This window comes from Arctopsyche grandis, chromosome 4 (genome assembly GCF_051622035.1).
Source record: "Arctopsyche grandis isolate Sample6627 chromosome 4, ASM5162203v2, whole genome shotgun sequence".
NCBI lineage: Eukaryota > Metazoa > Arthropoda > Insecta > Trichoptera > Hydropsychidae > Arctopsyche > Arctopsyche grandis.
Genome location: NC_135358.1, coordinates 25,167,444 through 25,183,563, shown reverse-complemented (window position 1 = coordinate 25,183,563; position 16,120 = coordinate 25,167,444). Strand labels below are relative to the sequence as shown.

Sequence of the window (16,120 nt, the reverse complement as noted above, 5' to 3'; positions counted from 1 at the left end):
TGTGTTTGCATGAAGAGCCATGGTGTAGCTCACTGATCAATCGTTAAAGGATCACATTTGTAATTTCGACCGAAAGCCATTAATTTATTGGTAAGACTTGAATAATTTCAATAATAAATCCAGCAAATACATAACATAAGCAAATATGTCATTTTTCTCTTATCGCATGGTGATTATTTTGAACATGTGCACAATTCGAAGAACGACACAATTAGATTAGGATCAATGACACATAAATTATAACACATCCAGTTCCGGCAACGAATTTATTGCGAACGGAAAAATTACATGATTGACCGTTTCGCAGAAAAAAAAATGAAGAACCGGTTCGCTTCAAAATTGCACATTGTTTTTCCTTTAACAATCCTCTGCTTTGAAAGCGTACGTGAGGTCAAACACGCATCAATTTTACGTGAGATGACGATACAATAACCGTTAAAAAACAAACGAGAGCACATTGCGGACTTTGAACATCAATTGGAAAAGTGGAAACTGCACGCGAGACAATTTTTCATACACGAGAACATACGATTTGCAATATATTTCTCATCGCCCGTCACTCGACGGTAAAACGCTTATGGCAAGAAAAAAAAAGTGCGGCACGGGACGTGTACGTGGACTCCGGCTGTGAGAGGCGTATTGTCATGTCAACTTTAATTCGTACAATTTTATTATTTCTTCAAATATGGGAATCACCTTTATCGATCACTACTAGGGATTGCAAAAATACTGGAATTTTCGACACCAGTATTATCCAAATAAAATAAAAATGATAGCGGTATTACCGGTAACTTTAGTTAGTATCGGTCAAATACCGATACTACCCGTATCGGTACATTCGGTAATGCAATCCCTAATCACTAACAAAACTATATCAATACTAGGACAAAATATCAACAAAAACACTCCAGGGGTGAGTTTTTCGAAGGGACGCGACGACATAGACTTGGCGTGGGGAGTAGGTTTAGCGTTTTTTTTTTCAGTGCAAAACTATCTAAAAAAAGAATACGTATCTCTGTGTTTTCGGCTAGTAAGTTTAGTCCAAGTCGATCTTTTCCTGTTACAGTTTACCAATTTATCTGATTTCATTGTTGAAACGGTTTCTCGTCAAATTATAAAAACAAACATGCTAAAAATGTGCTCGTCTTTGTGCGTGAGGATGGGTTTCAGTGAACTCCTTGTGTATTCGTGCGCGCCACATATCACAGTGTATGTCTGCCTGTATAGGACACAAGTTGCTCCTTGGTGTGTCTTCGTGCACGCCTTGTCTCCTAATTTGGACTAGTCATTACATTGTTGAAAACTTTAATCAACATACACACACATCACGATGACCGATCCTTGATCGAGGTACAAAATAAATGTCCGTGAAAATTTACTTAATGAAAAGCCGTTGAACTTTTTGAAAGCGACCGAATACGCACACGCACTAAGTTACACAAAAAATGATGAAATCGAAAAAAAAATAAAGTAGAAATTAACACGCGATGGATGGTACATATTACATACATATTTACACACCGAGCCGCCAAAGGGTCAAAGTTACGAATTTGACAAGTGATAAGTTTCAATGCACGAGCGTTTCTTTACACGTGTATTGTGCAAGTATAATATTATACATACACGTGTATCCCATCCCGTGTGATGGGTACGTGACTTTTGGCCGAGATTTAACACTAGAAAAGTGACATGTTTGTAACGAATCCAATGTTGCATTTATGTACACGTGCATGCAATGTACATACGTGACAAGACGTGCAAAATATGATTGTAACTCTTTTGTTTGCACGGTGGATAGTTGTAACTACGAGATTATACATATTACCCGTGTAATGATTTTAACTAAATTATATGGCAAATGTATGTGCCAGTGTGCACATAATGATCATTGACTGATCGTATTGGAATCAAACTCGAAACATTAACAATGTTTTGAGTCATTGTTTGAAACAATGCATCAATCAGCGATAACGTTTCGTTTTAATCTGGTAAATTGACTGCAAATGAGGAATATTAAAAAGTATCGTTTTATAATGCTCGTTTAATCGTTTTTTTCTTACTACGCAGATATGCCAGTTCAAACAAATGATGTAACTATATATGTATGTACATATATACTTCAAAAAGATGCATGTCGTATGTGTTTGCGCTTAACATATGGTATCTAAAACGAGAATTTGTCCTCCTTTTCGGTTTTAAATAAAATCTACCATAATCTTTAAAAATGAGCCTGCTTTATTCTCCATTTAAAAATGGTTTAGTACATATGTAATTCCATATGTACACATTCATATTTTGCGTAATGCATATGTGACGTATCCGAAACAGCAATAACCGCAACTATCTATTAATATTATACATCAGTACATGTTACCGAAACGTATCAAGCAAAGCCGGTTTTCTTTATCCACTGTGAAAATATTCACGCATGGCGTGACATCATAGTGGCGAGTGCACCCGCACTAACGAAAGTGCGTACGGTTATAAATATTTTCGGAAACGTCGTATTGTGACAATATTGACTCTAAGATACGACGCAAGCAATATTGCGCCGCATAATCGCGCTCTGTGATGTACATATAAGCCGATTTTGCCTTGCACTCCTCCAAAACAAGTAGGACCGTGCCAAAAACGGGTGTTGCTGTATAGCAGAGCATCGTAACTAGCGACTGCCGATGAAGTTCATATGTATGTACGTAGCTGACAAACTCTGCGAGTCGTAAACAATGTGTGCCGCGAATATCCAAAGGTTACGATGCTCTGCTGTATAGTATGAATAGGCAGCGTTGTGCCGAGCTGTTGACGTGCCGTGCTTGACAATACAAACGTGTACAATTGCGAATTTATGGCGTAAATGTCGCCAAAACTTAACAGCTGTCATCGCGTCTATCGCGATTCTAATGAAATTTTAATGATTAAATTCCTCTAGCGTCAAGACGGAGACATTTGCTTACTTTAAAGAGAGCTAACCTCCGTATTTATGTAGAGATTTATCAAAGCGAGCGGAAGAGTAGAAGTGGTTCAAAATCAAATTACAAAATTTGGCGAATTTATGTACAAGCATCTAGTGAACTTAATAAAAGGTTTGTAAAAATATGACATATCATGCGTTACATACAATAATACAAGATTTAATAATAAATGATTCAGAAGTCCAGCGGTGTCCTACTTTCAGAATCATTTGTCCTACGTTCATACATATGTTTTCTCAGCTCGACAACTAAATTAATCTCCACATGTATTTACACAAGATGCCAACGTATTTACAAATATATCGATGGATTTTCCAATGCGTTTAAGGGGAGAGAACGAGGAACGGCACTGCTAGCCGGGTTCAAAAGGTTAAATGCGGTTAAATTGTCAACAATTGACGACACGCGTGCTATGAGGAAACCAAAGAGGAGCGAAGTTTTAAACTAAAAAAAAAATAGGAAGGGAAGGAGAAGGTTATTTCGAGTAACACCGAACATCGATAAAACCTTCGGGGAGAGTTGTGAACTTTCCATGGGTGAACAATACCGAGACGCCATGAAGCGAAAGCAAGGTCAGTGCCTCTCAGCTGATCGATAAACCATGAAATCCACATAGAAAACTACGCCGTTTCCACGAACCGGTATGAAAAAACGTTGAAAAGCATTTTTTTTCCATCAACACAACAAAATTATCGATAACGACAATTATTTACTTCGTTTCTTATCGTTATATACATACCGTTATATATCGTTATATGTACATATGATTGTTTTAATTAAGTTATTTATAAAGCAATTCTTTGAAAATCTTTATACGACAAGGACATTCAAGAAAATGTCGTGAATTGACGGCGAATTTAAATATGAAAAAAAAAATGTAAACCCACATAAATATTCAATATGCGCATTGTACAATAATGTAACATTTAATCAGCTTACCTCATAATATTACATTGGATTTTACATTCTACTTACATGTCAAATCGAATGTTTGATTTGATTCCAAATTCAATCGACTTTTTTTCAACAATTTCCTCGATGGGCAAATATTGAACTTTTTTTTAAACTTGAATACATTTCAACTCATTCTTATTTTGTTCAAAGTATTAAATCTAATAATAACATGTTCAACGGAATAAACCTCCAAGTTCGCTTATAATACGAACTATGACGACTGAAAATGTAAATTTAACCGATGCAAAATCGCATTGTGTATAGCTTTATCGAATGCATCAAAGACAAAGGTTATACAAGTTGTACAATACAAAACTGTGACATCGCAAGTAATAGTACAAAAACACGCGAGTAAAACGTCAATATAATAGTAGATTTTTTTAACTTCCTTATTGCATCTTATAAAAAACGCATTTTCTTATAATCCTCGATCATGCGGAAGACGAGGCCTGATCGAATCGCAGACATAAAACGAGCTAAAAATCAATGTCGCTAAACTAAAATGTCAAAGACGAAGGTTAGTATAAAATCCTTACAGTATAAGATAAAATCAAAATACATATGTATATCCTAAAAATTATGGAATCGCCAAAAAAACTTTGAAAAAAATCATATCTGCGGTCGAATTAGGCGGATCCATGATCGTTGCGCGTTTGCATTAAATCACGCTCGGTGAACCACAAAACTACAAATAACATCACCTCAAACATCAAACAATCCAGAATCGCGTATATGTAGTTCATTTATTGTGTTGTGATGTTGGAAGGTCTATTCATATTAACACAGCACAGACTAGTTACATTCATATGCGTCCATATATATATGTTATAGAATATACCAACGAATACTTTCCATACTTGCTAGTTACATACAGTTGCCGGTCTGTGCTGTGTTAATATGAATATAAATATTATCGTGCTGGCGTGATGTTTGTAGTTGCGTATTTCCGAGCGCGATTTAAGTAAGCGGGCAACGGTCTGGTTACCAAATTTGGCACTTCACTGATAAGTTTTCCATGTAAGTTTAAATACATTTATGTACCTTCTACGAAATAAAATCATTTATCGACCATTTGTTCCGCTTAAGCGTTTTATTGCGTATAATATAGTAATTGAGAAATGCACAGCATTACCTGGATTGTTTTATACATTTTTTTTTTTAATATATACATATATGCATTTTTTATATATGTATACATGCATATTTATATATATATATATATATATATATATATATATATATATATATATATATATATATATATATATATATATATATATACATATATTTTTTTATATATACATACATATAATTTATATATAAAATAAATCTAGTGTTATGTACTTTCATATAAATATTTTGTAAACAACGTGAAAACAAATTATATGCATTCATATATGTATGTACATACATATGTATTTTATAAACAACACGTGTATATACATAAACAGATATGTAAAATAATGGACGTAATATAATACACTTATGTAACTGGAAAAAGTAGATATCACATTGTTTCGTTCGAACAATGATTTTTAAACGTTGTTGTATTTATATTTTTAGAAATATGAAAACTTTTAAAATTATTAAAAAGCCACTTAAAAATTGTATCAAAAAATTACCTCTATCGCGAAATTTTAAAAATTCAAAAGCAGGTTAAAAGATTCTAAATTGAATCTTAAATAAATGTGCACGAAAAAAATAAGCCTTAATTTTAAAAGCTTTCTTACGATATAATATTAAAAGCAACAGGCAAAATTGTTTTTAATAAAAAAATTTTACACGATTACATTTTTCATACATATGTACATATGTTTATGTTACAGTCCAAGTGTGCACTCCAGTTCTTTCGTGAACATACTAGTTTGTTCGTACACGAAGTATTGGTTTTAATTTGTGCCAACAGTAAAATCTTCAAATATGTAGACACGCATCAGGCCTCTCATTAAATTTTTAGCTGTCAAAACTTTTAAAAAGCTAAAATGTCAAGTATTTAAAGGGGAAAACCTATGGAAACGACATTGCAACGTTGCTATAATTCCCGTTTCCTCTAACATCAAAAATTTTGCAACTCAGGGTAAGCATACATATGTACATATGTATACACGGTGTGCTCCGTTCTACCAATTTGCAATATCTCAAGACTCGTTTTCTCAACTTTTCGTCTGTAAATTGTATACAAAAATCTTTTTTTGTATTCATGTATGTACTATCTTTAATTTACAAGATATATTGTGATCATTCATAGATTTTTAAGCTATTAACATACCTTTTAAATATTTAAAAAAACGTTTAAACATCAATTATTACTATATTTTTTTATTAGTTAATGTAAAATAAGTATTTCACAATGTAAAACATTTTAGTATACGTAATACATATGTGTTTTGTATATGTATGTATATGCAAACTCGACAACGAAATAGGAATAAACGATTGATAATACACTTATGCCTAATAGTTTGTATATGAACAAACTAGTAAGTTTCTCAATTTGTTCTTACAATACAATATAAATGGCCAGATTGATTAGTGCATGAACAAACTAGTGTGTTCATCGACAATCGAAATTTACACTTTGACTTTACATAAAATACACATATGTACATACAAACTGTCAAAAGTTGCCGCACATTTTTTTTGTTTATTAATATTATACTACACATAATTTAAAAGTGAAATATAGTGAAAATATACATTTATTATAGTTCATCAAATCCACAAACCCGCTAAAATTCATCTAAAAACCTCTAATGTGTATATGTAGATATGTATGTATGTACATATGTACATAGGTTTAGATTGGTGTGAGTTAAAGAAGCGTGCAAATACGTTTTCATATTTTCTGAAAAGCATTACATAATATACAAAATACGTATTTTATTATTATTAATACTCGTTAATGCGAAACGAAATGTAAATATTTATATATTTTTTCTCTTTCACTTAGCACGATTTATTATAGAAATTGGCATAACTTGTCGGCCGAAGCTTTTCCTTCAAGGGCAAATTTCACATTTTCCAACGAGTACACACACCCCCACACAAAACCTTCATATTTGACCTTTATCGATACTCCCTAAGCACCTTGACATTTGCAATCGCACTTGTATTTTTTTGGGATGCCAAAGGATCGCGTGTATAATTGAACGAGCACTTTTTTTCATAGATAAACGCCGTGACGCGTTAACGTCACCTTTGCTCTGCTTTCGCAACAAAGAAACCTTAATTAATACGCTTTTCCAATTAAAAAATGGTAATTTAAGCCGTTAATACCGTGAATTTCAAATATTATAAGCACACAAAGCAACCAGGATAAAGTCAAATAAGCCCATCACGACCCAACGACACAAACCGCAAATGAATAATTGCGGTCATGAAAAATGATCCCAGTCGCGACTAGAGTTTCAGTTAAAATCATCAATTAATCGTACCTATACATATGTGTATATAGCGAAGATACATTTCAAAAGGTTTGATATTCGTAATAAATGTGTCAAATTAGATACACCGATGTATACATGTATGTTTAAATTTAAGACCAACGGACTACGTTACATTTTTTTTTTGGTGCAACATATGGTATTGAATTCGATCAAAGAGATACTCTGTTTAATTATTTTCGGAGATAATCTTTGAGGGAGAGGACGACCAACAGGGAGTGTCCCCAGCGACTGTTTAAGTCGTGTTAAATGGTACTATAATTAGTACGAATATAACAATCATTACGTGAGGCAAATCTTTCAAGTCAACTATGTAATACAAGTCGACAATGCTACAAGTGTGAATTCAATTATTATTATGCTGATGTTATATTTCTGATCACTAACTTTTAGACCACCAAAGTGACTCGCATACACACCTATGTAGGTATTTACTCTTATTGGATATATAATTATCGTAAAATTTATGCAAAGAAACACTTTAGATACACTTATAGATACACTTATAGATACACTTATAGATACACTTATAGATACACTTATAGATACTTTTAGATATAGATACACTTATCGCAAAACCGGCAAGGCACACAAAACTAAGGTTATCTTTTGTCGGCTTTTGCACGTCGTTAATTTCTTTGACATACATATACATATGTACATAAGTACATATGTCCATATTTATTTACTAACACTATACGCGTGTCGATTGAACATACACATTTACGATATTTCTAAATATAATATAATTTCAAACTTTCATATGGAACAAAGCTCTAATATATTATACCTACATACATACATATGTACTGTAATTAGTCCTAGAATCCTCACATCTACATACAATCTTACGCGAACAGACTTTAGCTTGTAACAGTTCATATATGTATAGGTATAATAACGTGTTGAAGATGTATCTACCCATTGTCTGCGGCGCCCTGGGGCAATTGCCTGGTTGCGCTCTAGATAATCCTAAATTGCATATGATGAATCACAATCACCTAAATTACAATAGCGTATAAGAAAAACTATGAAATGTTGAATTGGTATGCATAGTTCTATAGTCTGAATATGCATTACGCATAATAAGACAAATTCACGGAATACATAATTCACTTCCTAAATACATACATATATACATACATATGTAATATGTCGGGGATATAATATACACACACAATTGAACTATAATGATTTAAATAATAATTTATAACATAAATAAACAATAAACATGCGTATATTCCAATAATTTGATAGGTCATGTAGGTACGGCTATTTTTATACAAGGAAATTGTATAATTTGATTGTACTACATATTTACAGTAGTAATAATAAAGGTCGTTATCTAAGAAGTCAAAGATGACTTAATTAAAAACAACAAAAAATTACCATTTGGGGAAATACCTGATTTTAGTTTTTTTTTATACAAAAATATTGCCCGCTTTTAAAAAGGTCATTACAAATAGTACAAAAAATATATTAAAATAACAAATTCTAGTATTGAAGTACAAATTTATCAAAACGTCTAAAAATAATTGTAACACAAAAAACGAACAGGTTAAGAAATAAAAAATTCCAAAGAAAAATTAAGAAGTGATCCATACTGACAAGAACACACTCAAACGTGCGTACGGGACGTGCTTGTGGTTTCCAGCTGTGGTGGGCGTATCTTCACGTCATTGTTAAGTCGATTAAGATCTTATTATTTGGACACATTTCTAAGATCTTATTATTTGGATCATTTCTTCAAATATGGAAATCACCGTTATCGATCACTGTCAAACCCGTCAATACAAGGGTAAAATATCACCGAAAACTCGGCGGCTTGCGAAGGGACACTGATAGTATCAGGTACACTACTACTACGTACATAGCCTATCTACTTTTGCAAATCTGAAAAAAAATAAAATTTTGACAAACGATCCTAAAAACTAATTTTTCTAACAACCGGTTTTTGAGAACCGGCTTCCAGCACATCGCTGGTGATAAATCCGTCAAAATCTTAAACAAAATCCCACATGATCACAATACTCTATTTGTTCATACTTCGTATACATATGTACATAGATAGATGCGCAGATAAAATAAAAATATTATTCCATACACTGCATCTCTTCTTATCGCTACATGTTTAATATTTTTCATTCAACATGTCAACACTTCACAAAATGCGCATTTCCAAGATTGACTTCGCAGCTACTTTTTTTAATTGTTTTGCAATGCTATGTGTCATTTGGTCATTCCTAAGGTTACCCATAAAAATCATAATTGAACAATCCACGAAAAACTACACACGAAATTCCCCGCAATTACTATCAACGGTACAAAAACACGTATGAACATAAACACATACATATTATAGTTAGTTAAATAAAAATTCTGAGAAATCTCCGCTCAAAAACTGAGCACAATAAAATTGATAAGAAAAACCAATGCATTACCGGTCAACTAAACGCTCTTCAAACAAATTCATCATTTTCCAGATACAGATAAGGCCGCAGACCGCAAAATCCAACCGACGACTTTTACGAGGCTTTTTTAACGTATTTAATCACAAACTACGCATAGAGCACATAAATAATAGATAATTAAATGGTACATTAAGCACAATTAAAGAGCATAACCACTACATGACAACCGCAAAAACTACATATGTATGCACATATGAATGTATATTTCATATTTACTCTGTGTAAAATACGTTGAAAGAGTTAACCAACCAAAGTGCACAATAAACCACATTTCAAGTAGATCTATTATTGTTGTATACCTAGAACAGTGAAATTATGTAATTAAATACGAATATATAATGTATATGGTTCCACGACAAAACGCCGAACGACACATCGTCTGCGACAAAATGATAACGCGACATAATGTATTTACATAATAAAAAAATCATATGTTCAAAAACGATTTTTTTAACGAAATAAAGGTAGACAAATATTCAATAAAACGTGTGGAGACGAAGATCTATACACGTCCTTCGACATATAATAAATAAACTAGTCTAATCGAAATTTAGTCATACATCTCAAACTCTATCATAAGAACATTCGAAAGTTAGTCTGCTAATTTAATTTAATTGCGTCTTTATTATTTTCAACCATAAGAGAAATAGCGTGAAAATTCCATATAAATATGTTTATAATAAATTTAGCTTCAGTGATGCTGTTCTTATCTTGCAGCTTTAGCATGATACATATAAAATGAAAACATAAATATGTACTGATACATTTAATTACATAATAGCCCTATCGAAGCTAAACGATCATTACATATGAAATAATAATATTATACTATAGATAAATATTATAGAATTGATATTTCAATTATATATTTTTTTAATGTAATCTGACAAAAAAAATCATTTAAAATCACTCCACGACGATTTAAATTTATTATTATTAAAGACAGTATATATAGCATCCCTAGTCTATGTAAAATCACATAAATTTTACGAAGTAACGATACACTAAGAGTAAATTCGACATTGTAGTAATGTCGCTTTTCGCTTGACCAGTTGACCCAATAAGCCTAGGTCGCCCTGTTTCAATCCTTGAAAGCATACCTGTGGTTTTACGAAGTTGTAATTTTGGATAATACGAAAATGTGCAAAAAAAAAAGCATGAAACAATAAATATATTTGAAAATTAAACGCGTGTACATAAAAAGCGATATTGCAAACGAGAAAGTGGTTATACTGACAAAACGCATTCACTCGTTGCAATCACGAATCCGTTCTGTACCAGCGATTCTAAATTATCTTTAAAATCGGATATTGACTATAGCAGTACACAATACAACAGTCGAGGAACGAGCAAAAAAATAAAATCACAAATAATCTAATGTGAAAAATGTGTTTTACTGTTCGGAAGAACATCGCAGTGGTCCATTAAGAAAATGGATAGATTTTTGACAGACATAGCGGTTTTCATTACGGCTTTTGTCAAATTGCACATGATTAAAAAAAATCGTGAGAAATTGAAATTGCGAAAAAATTCAATATAAAAAATAGATATACCACTATTTTTTTGAGGTTAGCAACCTTTAAACAAAGATATGTACAGTAAAAACGTATAGGAGGTTTGTAAAAATTGAAGTTCATATCAAAATTTATTACTATGTGAGCACAAACAAACACGTACATATAGTATAATGCTGCAAAAAAGATCCCACTTATTAGGACAATATTCGGACAATCAAATTGTCATGAATCGTTCTAAATAACATTCATCAGGTTACGAACGTCAAAGGGGCCGAGGAGAAGGGGGGGGTTACAAATTCCCAGGGCCCGTTCAGAAATGATAAACGATTTCAGCGAATTCTGCAAATTTTAGTCTGCCCGGCGGTGACGAATTCGTCGACAAAATTCTCCATAAACGGTTCGGTTATTATTCCGCACAAAGCAATCTGGCACATGTCACTAAAATCTCGATCATGGAACATTTGGGAACCTGAAAATTCCATCAATCGAAAGTTATCCACGCGAACTATCAAACTAACTAGCAGTGGTGTAGTGATAAATAAAAAAGAACCGGGCGGTGTTTAATTTTTACAACCTCCCCCCCCCCTCCCACTTTTTTCGTTACTTAAAAAATATGTATCTTAATATTGATAGTTCAAATATTTATAAAAAAAATCAAATGCTAATTAACAAATATTTGTTGAATATGTATGTATGTCAACAGCAAAATTTGCTTTTAGCAATGCTAAAACCATATACATATACATATGTATATCAAATTTTAACATGTGAATTTAGAGATGACTATTTATTTTAGCTTAGTTCCCTTATTTTATCTATCCTAATCTGCAAAGAACATTTTTTTTAGAAATTTTGGGTGGATTTGATAAAAAAAATGCCCATAAATTTCATCAAAACGTTTTTTAAGTTTTGAATATGCTCAGATTACTATTTGGTTGTGGTCACCAAATGGTAGAACAAGAGTCTGCTCACAGTATTTTGTATACAAAATTTTATTTGAAATGTTAGCCAAAATATTTTTTAATTGTACTCGAAAAACAATTTTCATATCAAAGTGCCGGGGCGGCGACCTGGTCCGACTACACCACTGCTAACGAAAACTCGAGTGTTAGATATTCCGTATTCACGATTATCTTGGCAAACATTGTCGTGTGCGCAATCTCAATGTGCGAAATAATCCGTTTATAATATACGTACGAATGTTTGTAAATTCAACTGATTTTCAATTTAAATAAAATAATTACCAAGAAACTTTATCGAAAGATTTCTATATTAATGTAAAATAAATTAATATCTTATTGTTATTCTATAACAAGCCAATAAAAAGACTCAAGAGAGGTGATCCACCCACAAGTTAGGGAATAAGAAAGGAAAGAAGAAATGCGCCGAATGTCCCGAGGATGACAGATAGCTGCATGTAAATTGGAAAAAAAATTGTTATTCTAATACACAGTTGGAAACAATTGCTATTTGCATGAATTATCACGATAACTTACAAGATCAAGGTGTACAGAAATCCAGGTGTATACCACATTAAAATAATTATCGGGATATATAAAAGCTATTTTAAAAACATCGAAAATATACTCAATTAAGTACGTCAGCGTGGATAAAAACATCTTGTTGAAAATATATGTTTTTTTAATACATACATTGAATTTGACTACATTTTTTAAACTGTACATTATATTCAAATTTGAATAAGGTACTGATTAATAAATATGTATGAAAATGTTGTAGCTATAATAATAAATAAAAAATGTAAGTAAATTCGACGAAGCGAAAAACATTATTATTTTAAATACGAATTTGCTTAGTTTTTTCTTATAATAATATATATTGTAATATTACGGATCGATGATTTTAATTCCGATTATATGAACATAGACTTATCAATACATCTACAAATTGCATTATTTTATGCGAAGTTTAGAAAACCACAGGTTGTGCTTGACCTGAAAGTTAATAACTGAGGCTATTAACATATGCCCAATCTTTCGAAAAAAATTCGGGTGTGACCAACCCATGACTTTATCCATGTATTTGAGGAATATAAGAAGTTTACAAAACAAAATTCGATATTGAACTGATGAGTCATCAGTTCAATATCGATCAATATCATCAGTTCAATATCAGTGATGACTATGATAGCGATACAAATTGAGCGCAAATGTATGGAAACTTGCACAAAACAAAAGTTCTACTTCCGGTTGTGTGATTTTGTTCAAATTTTTTTTATTACTAAAAATCACTATCAGTATCATATCATACTCATTAAATATCAAGAAAATAAAAATAATTTTAAAGGTCAAAATAAAATAATGAAATATTGTTTTAAAAAAAAATACTACTTCCGGTTTACGAATTCTGACCAAAACCCTACAGGTTTAAGTTAGTACATAAAGGATAGAAATATAAATTTTCAGCTTAATACGTTCAGGGGTGCGGACAGAGTAGTGGGCACAACATTTTTGACCTTTCTACGAGGAAAAAAATCCCACTTCCGGTTCATTAAATTAAGTAATTTTTTTTTTTTTTACTTAAAATTACTATTTTTATTATACACAATAAATATCAAGAAGCTTAAAACAATTTAAAAGGTCAAAATAAAATAATGAAATATTGTTTTAAAAAAAATACTACTTCCGGTTTACGAATTCTGACCAAAACCCTACCAGATCTAAGTTAGTACATAAAGGATATAAATATTTATTCTGAGCTTAATACGTTCAGGGATGTGGACAGAGTAGTGGGCACAACATTTTCAACCTTTCTAAGAGAAAAAATCCCACTTCCGGTTTATGAAATTTAATAATTTTTTATTATTTTCATTACATTGCTACAAGAATTATACTTGAATTTTTTTGTGACGAACACACATGTCTAAGGGGTCGAAAAAAATAGTGGAAGAAAAATCGAACAAGAGTAAACTGCCACTTCCGGTTGACAGATGCTTACTAAATTTTGTTTATAACTTGGTATTAAGCTTAAATTTTTAGATATGAAATTTCAGTTCAATAAACCAAAAGGTTTCTGAGAAAAACATAAAAAACCTCGATTCTCTAGAGTAAAAGTACTACTTCCGGTTCAGATAGAAATATTTAAAAAATATTAAATCATAAAAATTATTATTTCTATTATATTTAAAAAAAATTCAGTCTGATTCAGTTAGTGGTTTGGGAAAAATTTGAATTCAAAAACTTAAAAAAAAAGAGGACACCTATAAGGGGAGGTACCATTTCCGGTCAACTTAAAAATTTGAAAAAATTTACGTCGTGTCGATAAGAATTTCAGTAACCGATACTAAGTTTCAGTTCGATAGGACTAACGCTGTTTAAAATATCCCCAAAATACACACACACACACACACATTTTTTCTAGATCATGAAAACGTGATCAGTGATCGATTCTGAGTTCGAATCAGTCAAAATCTCGAGTTCGAATTTTCGCATGATCACAAAACTTCATCTATTGTTACTACGTACATAGATAAAGTAAAAATAACAAGAATGATAGAAAACATAACAATTATAATTTCACAAAGATGATATGAAATTAATTGTGAAATAAACTTTCAAAACCTACTAAATAAATTTTCGTTTTCGCGTATTTTTAATGTTATACTAATGTTTTGCGTCAATCTTGTTTACAGTTTATATGCAAACTCGTTTAGTATACGACTTCGGTTTCATTTTTAGCAATTTTCGCGCGAAAATACTCCTCTCTGTTTGTTTATTCATTAACATATCTGATATGTTTATACATCAAAATAAGCAGGAAAACGAGCGAATATACCTACGCGTCTGCAATACAAACGACAACACGAAAACTTGCCAAAAAAATAAAACAATCTAAATGAAATACACGATTCGAGAACAGCTGACTACACCGAGTTACCATGCCGATGAAATTCACTTACCAAATAATGAAAATAAAATACAAACACACACTAATGCCCATAATTGACTACGCACATATTAAATCGAATAATAACATATGTGGGTAGAATTAAAAAAAAAAACAAAACAAACGAATCGAATTTTTTCGACGGGCAACAATTTTCAAACGGCGCATTTTCGAATCGATGTTTTTCACCGATCGATTGATTTAAAAGTTTACGTCAGATCTTCGCCTGACCGTGACCGAGTCGATGCAAATCCTTCCACGACAATAAAATTGCCGTCTAGATTTGAATCGGACATAACCTGAAACGAATCGACAGAACGAATTCGAAAAGAGGAGGCCATAAGAGAGCGGAGAGCGTCAAGCATCGGAGCATCCGCTTCCCGGTCCCGTTATTTAACGGCTGCACGCGGATAAACAAAGGAAGAGGACTGCTGACGAACCTGCTTACTCCGGATCGATGATGGGCGGGTCGGGTCTCGGAGTCCGGGATCACACGGCTCTCATCTCAGCGCCGAAACAGTCACACACACACACAACACACGAATGTACATATGCAAGAAACGAATCCTGCGGGCACTCAGTGGGGAGTGGGGTGTGGGGTGTGGGGACGACACTGCTCAGTGGGGAGTGTAAACATGGATACGTGGGATCGAAGGGTCGAAGGGTGATCGTCGCAAACCCAGTCACTCGGCAAGAGCCGGTCTACTGCGCTACGCTTCGCCTCTACGGTCCGAGCCGAACACCCGCGCAAATCGACCGTCCCACTCGGCAGACGGCGGTCGAGTGAGCCGCTGGATCAAATCGCCCCGCTATAAACGAACACTGCTATGTGCTGTCAGTACTCGGCACTCGGTACT

The 16,120-nt window shown here is 32.7% G+C and overlaps 1 protein-coding gene across 1 annotated transcript in view; it reads right to left on the bottom strand.

Moving 5' to 3' along the window:
• Positions 1 to 16,120, bottom strand: part of gol (ring finger protein goliath) — a 67,907-nt gene extending 51,787 nt beyond the window's left edge. The window contains exon 1 of the mRNA XM_077428957.1: positions 15,704 to 16,120. The gene's annotated coding sequence lies outside the window, so the exon portion shown is untranslated. The remainder of the gene's footprint in view (positions 1 to 15,703) is intronic.